The 15,814-nt window shown below is 43.6% G+C and overlaps 1 protein-coding gene across 1 annotated transcript in view; it reads right to left on the minus strand.

The window, feature by feature from the left end:
* sema4d (sema domain, immunoglobulin domain (Ig), transmembrane domain (TM) and short cytoplasmic domain, (semaphorin) 4D) overlaps positions 1–15,814 on the minus strand; it is a 91,178-nt gene that overhangs the window by 42,772 nt on the left and 32,592 nt on the right.

Consider the following 15,814-nt stretch of genomic DNA (forward strand, 5'->3'; position numbering starts at 1 on the left):
CAAATAAAGAAAAACCCTTGAATGAGTAGGTGTGTCTAAACCTTTGACTGGTACTGTACTTTTGTCAAGGTGTCTGCATGTTGGCACGTCTTGCAATCTTTTCCGAGGCCTGGTCTGTCGTGAGCAGTATGTCCTGCGCCGACGACTATTTGAAGTATAAACTTGGATCCAAATTGAGGTTAGTGATCGCTGTTCTGATGTCCAGAAGCTCTTTTCAACAATGTCGGAAACATTATGCCCATAAAGTTCAGATCAGGGCCATGAAAACACAATAGAACTGCAGCTATCCATTGCAGCGCCATTCTCTAAGCAGGGGCTCACAAGGGAGATGGGGAAAAGCCATTCAATCCTTTTACAAAGGAAAAGTGACACCGGCACAAGAGCAGGTAATTCTGGTTTCCCAGCCTGAGCAGGCCCAGGTGAAGAGAAGGTGTCCTAATAGCAGTAGGCTGAAGGCCTGGGACAGGTTCATGTGGGTGTATAGATGCTAATCACATTTCCTAGCAAGCTAAAGGTGGTAATTATTCTTAAAACCTGCTTCCTTCTCACAGACGGAAAAAGTTATGCTTTCTGATAAACTAAAAGGAGAAGTGCCATGATGACAAATACAATGGAGAAGAAGCCTGGGCAGGAATCAATACAACTTAGTAGAACCATATGGATACCAGTTGCTGCCAAAATAACTCCATAATTTCAGCATGTGATCATCATAAGCAATGTTTTAATATAATTGTAGGCCATAGTCTGAAGCAAGAAGGAGGTAGGAGACATCCGAATGCATCATGAAGTAGAATAGCTTTTGCTTTCTCTAGGTGTAGAGTGAAAGACTCGGACAACGCATGGCATTAGAAAATAATACTTTCCCCACAGTTTTACAAAAACCTATAGCTTAGATTTTGAGTTTTAGTATCGCAGTAAGCCTTTGTTATTTGACATGCCACCAAGTGTGACAGAACAAACAATGAAAAGGGAACCAATTAACTAACTATCCAACCCCTGGCCTAACCTACTGACACAGTTCTGCTACCATTACAGAGAGATGACGTAGTAATTAACGGTTCGCCCGAGGAGGGATCATAAAAACACCACACATATTGGAAATCAGTTTCAGGTCGACAACAGCTAGGAAAACTCATTGATCCGATGTCATTGAAAATACATGTCCTGGGGAGAACTACAGATCCACACCATAACATCTAGGAACGCTAAAATCAAGTAATCCATAGAATCAGAATGAGTCCCAAATTCCACCCTAGCCAGTCACTCACAGCCTAGGACATTAAAATGGGTCAAAGATAGAAAGACCTATTGTTTTCGAAAGACAGGGAGGGCACTGAATCTCCCTTCTCCCCATGTGCATCATCATATAGTAACTGAACAATGAATGGACACAAAACACCACAGAAGGTGGAGGATGTCTACGTTCACCACTCCACACTAACCTAGTTCTCTTCCCAACATTGCCTATCTAAATGCCAGTCTGGGTTATTAGAACAGAGCCAAACAGCAACTAAAGATGATTAACCCGAGAGAAGGAGATTTAACACGTCAACCATTCGTAGTTCAGTACTAATCTATTACAATACAAGAAGAGGGGAACAAGTTGGCACTGCACCAGCCACACAGACAAGAGAGATATTTAAAACGGCAGCCATAGGCCTACTGGCATGCCTCTTTAAAACTGTATCCATGCTGCCATGTCTCTTGGAGCCCTTTGTCTATCCTGAACTCAGCTTCTTTGGACACATAGTGAGTTTGACACCTGCTCTGGTGCTCTATGCAGTGCTAGCGGGGTCACAGAAAACTGGCAGGTCGATGGGTCTGCCTGCCTCAGCCTGGACATTCAGCGCCTGCCAATGCCTCCCAGCCTTTCAGGCCCTCTCTCTGCCAGCCTTCCTCTCCCCCGGCCCTCAGCACCCCGGCCTGTTGGCACTTGCTGTGATAACTCATTGATCTGACAACATCAATGTGGATGCACTCTCCTGGTCCTCCCAGCGCCATCCTGCCAAAATCTGCTGCTCTTCCTGCCGTTCAGTTCCCATTGAGAGCCCCTAACAATCTCTTTCGCTCTCCTCCTCCTCTTCTGGAGTGGCTCAGTATCTTCTTTCGGGATGGTTCATCCACTTCATGTCCCTCAGATACTCTGGTTTGCGGTGAGGGTTTCCTGCGAGTTATAGACAAGAACAGTTTGTCCAAGCTGATACAGGACATGCTGTTTTGTACACCGCACATCACTATCAAATCAATACATTGTCGTTTTCTGTTCGTTAACAAAATGGACCAACGTGCCCTCCAGATCCACGAGCTTTACCAGACTGCCCAGGAGGGTGAACGAGACATTCCCTACAGAAACGAAAACACCTCAAGCCAAGGAGAAACACCATACGTTTCCAGATAGATCAACATTTCCAACGTCACAGCAGCATTTCGAAGCTGTAAAAGCAGTGACGACCTTCTCTGCATCATGTGGCATTTTGCATCATGTAGGCCTGTAACAAAAACACTGAGACCACCGCATCTCTGTGACGCTGCCTGACAGATGTCTCCTCCACTATAAATAAGGCTGAGCATCGGTTTGGCTACAGATGTGACCAACCATACTGTGACAGGACATTATACTTAAGACTGGATGTGGATGCCCTCACCGAAACGTCATTAACCAGACAATGTAGGCCTGTGTTATGAGAAAGCCTTTTGGACATTTAATATAGCATTGATTGTTTGAATTCCAAAAAATAACATACACATATATATACATATATACATATACATATACATATACATATATATATATATACACATATATATATATATATCTACAGCACCCGGTGTCACAGGAAGGCCAAGAAGATCAAGAACCTCAGCTACCCGAGCCTCCACACAGCCTGTTCACCCGGCTACAATCTAAGAGGAGACTGTACAGGTGTATCAAAGCTGGGACACGAGAGACTGAAAAGCAGCCATCTCCAGGTCATCAGACGGTTAAAACTGTCACCACTAGCCAACCTCCTATATGAATAGGTGTGTACAGCAGTAGTTATATAGCATGAGTCTTGACTCGAGTATACACACACTTGTAAAGTGGGTAAATATATGAGAGAAAGTATATTTATATTCTGGCCTGATATTGCTTGTTGTGATAGCCAAGGACAGTTTCCCAGAGAGAGTGGGTCAGGACCAGAAAGAAAAGGAGAGGGAAGAAGAGGTTGGGGAGAGCGGACAGAGGGAGAGCTTTTTACATTTGTGTATATTATTTATCATGTATTGCTAGATATTTCTGCATTGTTGGAGCTAGAAAACAACTATTTCACTGCACCTGTGATAACATCGTCACATCTGTGTACGCGACCAATAAACTTTGATTTAATGAGTAGAACTTTAAGTTAAATCACATGACTGAAGGGAGTCGCTCACTGAGCACAGAAAAGAACACTATGCTACGCTATGGACATAAAAACTATCCCTCATAATAACTGGCTTCAGGATCCATGCCGAGCCTGTTAGTCAACCTACAGCGACCACACTAAAGGGAAATTAAGGGTCAGTCCTTGTAAAAGGGTATATTTAGATGGTGATGGAGTGCTTTTTCAAAACACACCCTTTACCAGGTCACATGGCCTGTCAGAAGATTAAACAAAGACCATAAACAAACAGTTGAAGTAGCGATGTGTGTGTAAAGAAAATAAAAAAACAGCTCCTGCTAGTTTGGTTAACCGTGGCTCCCGGTCAAGAGAGAAACGCTAAATTGTAAAATGTAATTACCACGTACCACCATCTTAAAAGATGAAAAGAACTAACTTTATTTCACCATCTGCTGCAGCTAAATTACAATGACAAGGTTTGTATGAACACGCTTGGTCACCTAGAAAAAGGAACAACTAGAGGGGGTAACTATTCCATTTCCCTTCCTTGTATTTATGGATCTAGGGACCTTCTACAGCGAAACAGATGTGTGTTGTCTATGACCATCACAGCAACATGGTACAGTTCACACCCAGTGTGACCTCCTGTTGCTATTCAGAGCATTCTCCCCACCACCGTGTAGCGCCATCCTGATCCCTGTTAACGCCAACGACTGGTCTGTCCTTCACAGGGTGCTTTCACAGGGTTCTTCACAATCTCAGAGGTACCAATAAGAAAAGAGTGGTAGCTAGTGCACGATTTGAAACTTAGTTCCCCCTGCTGCTATTGGACCAGGTCACTCTTGGAAAAGAGATTATCTCAATGAGAAAAAACCTGTCTAAATAAAGGTTAAATAAAAATGTTAAAATAATGCAGTGGTCAATGGCATTCCTAGTCGATCACCAACATTTCTGTAAAGCAAAAAAAGCCTTGGGTTCCTATTTTTATTTATATCATTTTTAAAAAATTGTGCTAGCGCGGGGAAGGCAAATTGTGCTAGCGCGGGGAAGGCAAATTGTGCTAGCGCGGGGAAGGCAAATTGTGCTAGCGCGGGGAAGGCAAATTGTGCTAGCGCGGGGAAGGCAAATTGTGCTAGCGCGGGGAAGGCAAATTGTGCTAGCGCGGGGAAGGCAAATTGTGCTAGCGCGGGGAAGGCAAATTGTGCTAGCGCGGGGAAGGCAAATTGTGCTAGCGCGGGGAAGGCAAATTGTGCTAGCGCGGGGAAGGCAAATTGTGCTAGCGCGGGGAAGGCAAATTGTGCTAGCGCGGGGAAGGCAAATTGTGCTAGCGCGGGGAAGGCAAATTGTGCTAGCGCGGGGAAGGCAAATTGTGCTAGCGCGGGGAAGGCAAATTGTGCTAGCGCGGGGAAGGCAAATTGTGCTAGCGCGGGGAAGGCAAATTGTGCTAGCGCGGGGAAGGCAAATTGTGCTAGCGCGGGGAAGGCAAATTGTGCTAGCGCGGGGAAGGCAAATTGTGCTAGCGCGGGGAAGGCAAATTGTGCTAGCGCGGGGAAGGCAAATTGTGCTAGCGCGGGGAAGGCAAATTGTGCTAGCGCGGGGAAGGCAAATTGTGCTAGCGCGGGGAAGGCAAATTGTGCTAGCGCGGGGAAGGCAAATTGTGCTAGCGCGGGGAAGGCAAATTGTGCTAGCGCGGGGAAGGCAAATTGTGCTAGCGCGGGGAAGGCAAATTGTGCTAGCGCGGGGAAGGCAAATTGTGCTAGCGCGGGGAAGGCAAATTGTGCTAGCGCGGGGAAGGCAAATTGTGCTAGCGCGGGGAAGGCAAATTGTTCCCATTTTGAACTACTTCATGTGTATAAAGGTGGAACTCTTCTGACCCGGCAGGCCCAGAGGGAAAATCAAATGCACTTATAGGCCTACCAAAGGGTCAGACAGCTCACAGTGTCTGCAGTTTCCTCGTGCCATAGGCTGTAAAAATAAGTCTCCAACGCACATCAAGGTTGATACTAAGATTTCAAAACCATGAGTCGAGAGACAACGAATACAGCAAAAAAGTTGCTATTATGACTAAATTCACATTTAAGTTATTCAGCCTTGTTCAACAATTTTATAAGCCATAAAATGCATGTTATCCCTACTTCCACTCATGCTACAACCAGCACTGCAGCTGCAATGAATGAGTAGCAAAGTGTTTCAATAAGCACAATATTATTTGCGTTGTCTTTAAGAAATTTAAAAACACTTCTAGTCAAGGAATATTTCACTTTCGTTGGTCATGGAAGTAGCAACGAATTGGTGCATGCTCACTCAACTGTCCCTCAAGTAATACAACAAATGATGTATTACTAGTGTGATCCTATATCCATTTTTTTTTAAATAAATATAATTTCAAAATGGTCTATCAAGAACATTGACAGGGTAGTTCAAGCATAACCAATATGCAGTGAATGTAATTGGCCCTATAGTTTACTGCACACACCTCATCGCTACAGAACAGTTAACTGTTTGTCGCATAGGACTGTTTTTTATTTTTAACTCAAGTAAAGAATATCTGAGCGGTAGATCTCGGCCTGCAGTTTGACTCAGTGTTCCACTCAGCTAAAGTTCTTACTTCCTGTGCAGTACCGCCTGGCACTTCACCACAGCGAAAATGGTACCTCAGAAAAGCCCCTTAACAGTACCACTAATGCATGGTCTCTTATTGAACTGAGACCGGAGTGCGATTCATAGAGGAGAAATCCTAAAAAAAAAGAAGGCAAAAACAGTATTAGCTGGTGCTTGAGTAATTATCGGTAGGTCACTAGCTAGCATTCATAGAATACCCCATTGGATAGTCCTAGGTGTATTTTCTTAGAGACTAATGTAATCTGTAACAGAGCTCAGGGCATACTCTGTCCGGGACCAGGGACTATTTTAGGAGCTGTGAAAGAGCAGAGGCAGTCCTGAGACCTTGTGCTGCTCCTGGTTGTGATAGCTAAGGGCAGGTGTCCAGAGAGTGTGGGCCGAGGCCAGGGAAGGAGGAAGGAGGGAGAGAGGAAGAGGGCCAGGGAGAGGAAAAGAGGGTAAAGGAAGGGAGCAGGGGAGAGGCAGGGAGAGTTATTTAACTGGGCAAGTCAGTTAAGAACAAATTCCTATATACAATGACGGCCTACCACGGCCTAACCCTAACCCGGGTGACGCTGGGCCAAATGTGCGCCCTGCCCTATGGGACTCCCAAACATGGCCGGTTGTGATACAGTCTGGCATCAAATGCCTCTAGCACTGAGATACAGTGCTTTAGACCGCTGCGTCACTCAGGAGAGAGGGGATCTGCGGTAACCTTGGTGACAGCATTGCTTTCAGATCCCAGGCAGAACCAGGCACCCCACTCCCACTGCTCGCTGCGTGTACTGTGGGTCTTGGAGACGGTCTTCATCAGATCTCCCCGGTCTGGTTCAGAGATAAAATCACACACTGCAGGATGTGTTGCTATTAGGAGGTTGAGACACGTTAATAGCTAGTCATTCAATAATTCCACGTCTGACTTTCTCTAACACCAGAATGCAGAAATGCCCAAGTACTGTTGGCTAATATACAAAAATAGATCACATCAGAATTAGAACAATATTGGCTGTTAAATTCTTGATGCCTATTGTGAAAATGATATTGCCTGCACTGTAGATTTCACTTAACTACAGATTATTCTACCTTTTAAATTACTCACCGTTTCCCTGTGGATGCCCAAGGAGTGGCAGGTATCCTAGTGGTTAGATTGTTGGACTAGTACCCAAAAAGGTTGCAAGATCGAATCCCCGCGCTGACAAGTTTAAAATCTGTCGTTCTGCCCCTGAACAAGGCATTTAACCCACTAGGCAGTCATTGAAAACAAGAATTTGTTCTTAACCGACATGCCTAGTTAAAAAACAATTTCAATAAAAAGGAGGCTTTCTATAGCATCTTCACCTGTGTCACCATATTTAACATATTTAACCCTTAAGGCCTAGTGTCCCCCTCACGGAGCTGCACCACTGGGTCCAGGCTCTTTAACACCCTCTTTTCCTCATCTTTAGCAACTGATTTCATGGTCTGATTTAGTTTCCCCAGAGACAAAACCTCCTTAGGAGTCCTCTGCTGTGAAACTACCAGCACCCACTGCTCTCAGAACACTTCCAGCCTGTCCTCCTGAACTTGGCTCACATGGGGGGGAAATACTAATTTCCCCACTTTCAAGGAAGACAAATAAAACAAAAACATTCCTCCGACTCACACTGCCAATCTAACTTGGCAATCTATGGTGTACTGAGGAACGCTCAAAGAATACTGTAACTGTAGTGTGCTGGCTAGGCTGCTAGCTATACTGCAACTGCAGCATGCTGTGTAGCTATACTGCAACATGCTGTGTAGCTATACTGCAACATGCTGTGTAGCTATACTGCAACTGTAGCATGCTGTTAGCTATACTGCAACTGTAGCATGCTGTGTAGCTATTCTGCAACTGTAGCATGCTGTTAGCTATACTGCAACTGTAGCATGCTGTGTAGCTATACTGCAACTGTAGCATGCTGTGTAGCTATACTGCAACTGTAGCATGCTGTGTAGCTATACTGCAACTGTAGCATGCTGTTAGCTATACTGCAACTGTAGCATGCTGTTAGCTATACTGCAACTGTAGCATGCTGTTAGCTATACTGCAACTGTAGCATGCTGTTAGCTATACTGCAACTGTAGCATGCTGTTAGCTATACTGCAACTGTAGCATGCTGTTAGCTATACTGCAACTGTAGCATGCTGTTAGCTATACTGCAACTGTAGCATGCTGTTAGCTATACTGCAACTGTAGCATGCTGTTAGCTATACTGCAACTGTAGCATGCTGTTAGCTATACTGCAACTGTAGCATGCTGTTAGCTATACTGCAACTGTAGCATGCTGTTAGCTATACTGCAACTGTAGCATGCTGTTAGCTATACTGCAACTGTAGCATGCTATTAGCTATACTGCAACTGTAGCATGCTGTTAGCTATACTGCAACTGTAGCATGCTGTTAGCTATACTGCAACTGTAGCATGCTGTTAGCTATACTGCAACTGTAGCATGCTAGCTATACTACAACTGTAGCATGCTAGCTATACTACAACTTTAGCATGCTAGCTATACTACAAATGTAGCATGCTAGCTATACTACAACTGTAGTGTGCTGGCTAGGCTGCTAGCTATAGCATGCTGGCTAGGCTGCTAGCTATAGCGTAACTGTAGTGTGCTGGCTAGGCTGTTAGCTATAGTGTAACTGTAGCATGCTGGGTAGGCTGCTAGCTATACTACAACTGTAGCGTGCTGGCTAGGCTGCTAGCTATAGTGCAACTGTAGCATGCTGGCTAGGCTGTTAGCTATACTACAACTGTAGCGTGCTGGGTAGGCTGCTAGTGTAACAGTATAGACTTTACGTCCGTCCCCGACCTGGGCGCGAACCAGGGACGCTCTGCACACGTCAACAGTCACCCTCGAAGCAGCGTTACCCGTCGCTCCACAAAAGCCGCAGCCCTTGCAGAGCAAGGGGAACCACTACTTCAAGGTCTCAAAGCGAGTGACGTCACCGATTGAAACACTATTAGCGCGCACCACCGGCCCTGGCCCTCACCCTCCGATCCAACAGGTCCCAGACATGCTCAATGGGATTGAGCTCAGGGCTCTTCGCTGACCATTGCAGAACAGTGACATTCCTGTCTTGCAGGAAATCACGCACAGAACGAGCAGTATAACTGGTGGCATTGTCATGCTGGAGGGTCATGTCAGGATGAGCCTGCAGGAAGAGTACTACATGAGGGAGGAGGATGTCTTCCCTGTAAAGCACAGCGTTGAGAATGCCTGCAATGACAACAAGCTCAGTCCGATGATGCTGTGACACACCGCCCCAGACCATGACGGACCCTCCACCTCGATCCCGCTCCAGAGTACAGGCCTCGGTGTAAAGCTCATTCCTTCAACGATAAACGTGAATCCGACCATCACCCCATGTGAGACAAAACCACGACTCGTCAGTGAAGAGTACTTTTTTACCAGTATTGTGTAAGTGCTTGTTGAATGTCCTTCCCCTTTAAGCAAGCTGAATGTTTTTGCTGTGAAATACAATGCTATCTGGTCAAACACCATTTTTTCCCAAAAGTTTACTAAGGATTGGTAACTGGCTGATTCGTCAGCTATTTGAGCCAGTAAAAGGGGGCTTTACTATTCTTAGGTAGCAGAATTACTTTTGCGTCTCTCCAATCCCGGGGGCACACTTTCTAGAAATATTACATTGAAAATATGGCAAATAGGGAGTGGCAATGTCATCCCCTACTATCCTCAGTAATTTTTACATCCAAGTTGTCAGACCCCAGTGGCTTGTCATTGCTGATAGACAAAAAATGTTCACCTCTTCCACACTCACTTTACGGAATTTAAAATTACAATGCGCATCTTTCATAATTAAGTCAGATATACTTGGATGTGCTGTGTCAGTGTTTGTTGCTGGCATGTAATGCTTTAGTTTGCTAATCTTCCCAATGAAGTAGCTGGTAATATCAGTTGGTTTCGTAATGAATGATTTGATTCAATGGAATTTTCCTTTCCCCCCCCAAAAGAAAATGTAACTTAAGGTGCTCCAAAGCCTATTACTATCATTCAGGTTTGTTTCATATTGTGGTTTCTAATTTTTATTCAGTTTAGGCATATTTCTCAATTTGCAATATGTTTGCCAATCGGTTGTGCTGACTTAGCACTTGGTGGTCTATAGCAGCTTCCCACCAGAATGGGTTTTTAGGTGGGGCAGATGAACTTGTAGCCATATTACTTCAACAGTATTTAACATGAGATCTGTGGTTCTGAATATAAAACAGCAACACCACCGTTAGCATTTCAATATTTTCTGTAAATGTTATAAAAACTTGCATTGATGCCACTGTATCAAAAGGTATTATCTACAGTGCCTTGCGAAAGTATTCGGCCCCCTTGAACTTTGCGACCTTTTGCCACATTTCAGGCTTCAAACATAAAGATATAAAACTGTATTTTCTTGTGAAGAATCAACAACAAGTGGGACACAATCATGAAGTGGAACGACATTTATTGGATATTTCAAACTTGAACAAATCAAAAACTGAAAAATTGGGCGTGCAAAATTATTCAGCCCCTTTACTTTCAGTGCAGCAAACTCTCTCCAGACGTTCAGTGAGGATCTCTGAATGATCCAATGTTGACCTAAATGACTAATGATAAATACAATCCACCTGTGTGTAATCAAGTCTCCGTATAAATGCACCTGCACTGTGATAGTCTCAGAGGTCCGTTAAAAGCACAGAGAGCATCATGAAGAACAAGGAACACACCAGGCAGGTCCGAGATACTGTTGTGAAGAAGTTTAAAGCCGGATTTGGATACAAAAAGATTTCCCAAGCTTTAAACATCTCAAGGAGCACTGTGCAAGCGATAATATTGAAATGGAAGGAGTATCAGACCACTGCAAATCTACCAAGACCTGGCCGTCCCTCTAAACTTTCAGCTCATACAAGGAGAAGACTGATCAGAGATGCAGCCAAGAGGCCCATGATCACTCTGGATGAACTGCAGAGATCTACAGCTGAGGTGGGAGACTCTGTCCATAGGACAACAATCAGTCGTATATTGCACAAAACTGGCCTTTATGGAAGTGGCAAGAAGAAAGCCATTTCTTAAAGATATCCATAAAAAGTGTTGTTTAAAGTTTGCCACAAGCCACCTGGGAGACACACCAAACCTTGTGGAAGAAGGTGCTCTGGTCAGATGAAACCAAAATTGAACGTTTTGGCAACAATGCAAAACGTTATGTTTGGCGTAAAAGCAACACAGCTCATCACCCTGAACACACCATCCCCACTGTCAAACATGGTGGTGGCAGCATCATGGTTTGGGCCTGCTTTTCTTCAGCAGGGACAGGGAAGATGGTTCAAATTGATGGGAAGATGGATGGAGCCAAATACAGGACCATTCTGGAAGAAAACCTGATGCAGTCTGCAAAACACCTGAGACTGGGACGGAGATTTGTCTTCCAACAAGACAATAATCCAAAACATAAAGCAAAATCTACAATGGAATGGTTAAAAAATAAACATATCCAGGTGTTAGAATGGCCAAGTCAAAGTCCAGACCTGAATCCAATCGAGAATCTGTGGAAAGAACTGAAAACTGCTGTTCACAAATGCTCTCCATCCAACCTCACTGAGCTCGAGCTGTTTTGCAAGGAGGAATGGGAAAAAAATTCAGTCTCTCGATGTGCAAAACTGATAGAGACATACCCCAAGCGACTTACAGCTGTAATCGCAGCAAAAGGTGGCGCTACAAAGTATTAACTTAAGGGGGCTGAATAATTTTGCACGCAGTTTTTGATTTGTTAAAAAAGTTTGAAATATCCAATAAATGTCATTCCACTTCATGATTGTGTCCCACTTGTTGTTGATTCTTCACAAAAAAATACAGTTTTATATCTTTATGTTTGAAGCCTGAAATGTGGAAAAAGGTCGCAAATTTTCAAGGGGGCCGAATACTTTCGCATGGCACTGTAAGTGAGTTTCAGAGATAGTCAGGATATGAACGTCATTTGTTACTAGATTTCATGAACTTTGTTTCTTCAGTAACATATGTTAACGTGGGCTATTTTGGGCACTTTTCTTCTGGGATGTTTACTTGTTTTCATTGTTTTACTGGGAAGCTTCGCAGAAGTAGATATGCTCATGTTATTTATGTTAGTGAAGGGTGAGCTGCACACAGTGGACTTCCTACCAGGGCACACCGCATCAGTGCTAACAGTACATTTGCTTCATTGGCACATGACTAATGCATACAACAGCTGTAGGATCAGCAGAGGCAGATAGAGGGACAAATTGGGTTACTTACATTGTGTCTACCAATGCCCCTGGTGTAATATACATTTTCTGAAGCATTATGACAACTCCGTGTCACAATGGTAGGGATTAACTGAGCTGAGCTGGGTTTGGGTCATTGATAAGTCATTGACTCAACGCAGCCTTATAATGCAGTGAAAGGATCCAGGAAACCAAGTGATTTGGGTGGATCCCATCCTCCTTACAAAACGGGTTTTGTTTCAAAAAAGGTATCGAAAAAAAAAGGTATCGAAATTGTCAAAAAGTTACACCCATTGAGCTGCAAAATTCACATAGCCAGTTGTGAAGAGAAAAGAAATCCTGCTAAAGTGTTCAAATGACACGATTCGGAGAGGGCACAGGGCCAGATATGATGGGTCTTATATTAGTGTCTAGCAGAGAGTCAATCATGTCTTTAAAAATCGAGGTTCAACTGTTCAGCTGCCCTTTATAATCTCATTAAAACCCACATGGGACTACGATAGCATTGATGTCCATGTCCTGGTGTAGTACATTCGGGAGCAGCTTAGTAATGTCATTTACTCCAGCTCCGGGACAGGACATTTTTGCACCAAGAACAGTCACATTTCTTACCATGGAGCCGCCCAAAATCTCAGCTAGCGAGAAGGATGAGGAAATCTGCCTATTCCCACGCTTCGGAAAACCCTTTTTTGACAGGCAAGAGGCATGATAACTTGAGCACGTTGCTCCCGACAGATGGAGAAGCCCCGATTGATCCAGAACAGGAACGGAAGGTTGCCAAGGTCGAAATCGTAGTAGTAGGCACCGCTGCCACAGACACAGGCACCCCCAGTGACAAAGGTGCAGGAAGATCAGGCTCCAGGATGGCCAAACTATTCATTGTTTGCTTATCGATGACACAATCTGCCATTTTCAAGTGGAAAGGGCTACTGCTAAGCAAAGCAAACATCTTTAGGTCTCTGAATCCCCTGTTACATCAGCCACTTCCTAGGTAGGCGGCGTAGTCCTGCTTGAGGTCAGGTTCCAATTGAGCCAAATACTTTAAAAACACAAAACTCGGAAGAAGAAAAAAAAAAAACACACCATTGCAGAAACATCACATGTGAAAATGATCGAAATCAAGAGAAAACAAGTCAGAAATCAACAGGTGATAAACACAAGTTACACCACAGGAGAGCGGACAGACACATCAAGCCCATTTCAAGCAACATAAAGGAGGGGGGGGGGGGCCCATGGAAGCTCCCAAGGAAGAGGGGGACAAAGCTTAAGAGGCGGTTTTGGAGGAAATACACCTTAATTAACTCATTGGGACAAAAGATAATGAAACAATAACTTGATTATGAGGATAGATAAAAATAGAACAAAAATAAGCAATTCCAAAGTAAAAAGGGAGGAGCTAGAAAAATCACCCAGGTGTTTTTCAGATCATGCGGACCATAAGAGAGAAGCTGTGCAGCATTTAGAGGCTTGAGAAGCATGCAGCATTTGTGTTGCAGCATGCAAGCCCACACGAGGTTTTTGTCCTGACCTGTGGCTCCTCAACGAGTCGGCTCTACTAGACGAGAGGCTCCTTCTTTGAGAGAATTACACAATTCTCAAGCTATAGGAGAGAGAGAAGACAGTTATGATGATGCGGTACTGTAGATATCTCTATGTGATGTGAAGAAGCCTGTCAGGATAGAAGGGATGGGAAGACTGTACAATACATCCACTGTCACCCCAGAACATGTAGAGTAATAAATATACCACACAAACACAATAACAGACAGCATATGAAAAAATAAACAATCCATAACACAATACACTGCAGAGTAGTTTGATCATTAACTCAAAACACAGTAGCAGACTGTACGACATTGAGGATTCAGGGAAACCTATAATAATAATACCTGGTTGCCTGCTGTGTATGTAGTTTTAGTGACTATTAATACAGATATAAATCATATAGCCTGGTCCCAGATCAGTTTGTGTTTGGCATGACAGACTATAGGCATTGGAAAGACCGCACAAAACAGATCTGGAACCAAGCTAATAACCATACAAAATAAAATATAATCTTTGTATAGGATAGGACTGAACAGAACACTACAGACTAGAAAGGACAGACTTGGCCTGTCAGTTCTGAATCTTTTAGTAATAACATTATCCACCCTTACAAGAGTCCAAGGGGAAAATGTCAGTGTGCATCTCTTCCTACAACTCCCACCAGCTGTAGGCTTTGTGTGATTAGCAGCCAGGGGAAGCTCTATTCAGAGCCTGAGAATATACTGAGATCCCTCTAACCCCATGACAGCATCTTTAATGGTATAGTCTCTTATGGCTACCTAATTGGTTATGTAGGAGAACATATTATAACGCTCGAAGAACATAAACAGTACTAAAATAATAAACAATTAAAATATATACACATCTCCTGGGAAAGTTTGCTGCTTTAGCATATCACATCCATTTGTTTTTCAAATCACAGACGTGATGTAAATATTTTCCCATGGCACAGCAATGTCAGTGGCATTACCATTTTGAAAACAAAGAATATTCTGAATGTGCTTCACAGAAAGTTCTACAATAGTTTGCTGAATAAAAATGTATTCTCTGAAATAGTTGCAAACAAATAAAGAATTAACACAACATCTTAAAATGTTTCTTTCTGGCTGCAATTGAAGGAGAATGAATAAAGAGACGAAAGAACGTAGAACTCATTTCTGCAAACAGATGGTGAAACCTCCACTCACAACACTTTCCCTGTGTATGCTTCCCAATCCCCCATACGCAAAATTAAAGCACTTCAAAAGAGTGAATGCATTTCCCCCCCCCTTTCAAGAGAACAGGAGCTAAGCCCTGCCTCGCTGCACTCAACTCAAAATATATCATTAAAACCTGTCTCACAAAAAAGTATATATATGGGCTCGCCTATTGATTTAACCTTTGATGGTTTAGATTCTAAAGCACAAAATGCTCAGGTGTAGACATGAAGCTAGACATGAAGCTAGACACAGCAACATTAGCTTACCCTCTTTGGACCTCACACTCTGAACACATTCATATATTTTGGCAAGTGGATGTTAATCTCATGAATAAAAAAATATATAAAAAATGACAAGGAAACTTGGGGCGGCAGGGTAGCCTAGTGGTTAGAGTGTAGAGGCGGCAGGGTAGCCTAGTGGTTAGAGTGTAGAGGCGGCAGGGTAGCCTAGTGGTTAGAGTGTAGAGGCGGCAGGGTAGCCTAGTGGTTAGAGCGTTGGACTAGTAGCCGGAAGGTGGAAAGTTCAAACCCCCGAGCTGACAAGGTACAAATCTGTCGTTCTGCCCCTGAACTGGCAGTTAACCCACTAGGCCATCATTGAAAATAAGAATTTGTTCTTAACTGACTTGCCTAGTTAAATAAAAGGTAAAAATAAAATAAAAACTGGCATTACCATTTAAAAGGTCTCTTGAAATAGATATGTCTTAACCTCAAAATATTCTATACTGGTTAAATAAAAGGCTAAATTAAAAGAAATATGAGCTGAAACTCAAAGAAGAGGGGTTTCCATTGTACTGCATGACCCTCAGCCCCTGGCAATGCAACCGAGATCATTATCCCATGATAAGATACAATCTT

This window comes from Oncorhynchus kisutch, linkage group LG6 (assembly GCF_002021735.2).
Source record: "Oncorhynchus kisutch isolate 150728-3 linkage group LG6, Okis_V2, whole genome shotgun sequence".
In the NCBI taxonomy this organism is placed as follows: Eukaryota; Metazoa; Chordata; class Actinopteri; order Salmoniformes; family Salmonidae; genus Oncorhynchus; species Oncorhynchus kisutch.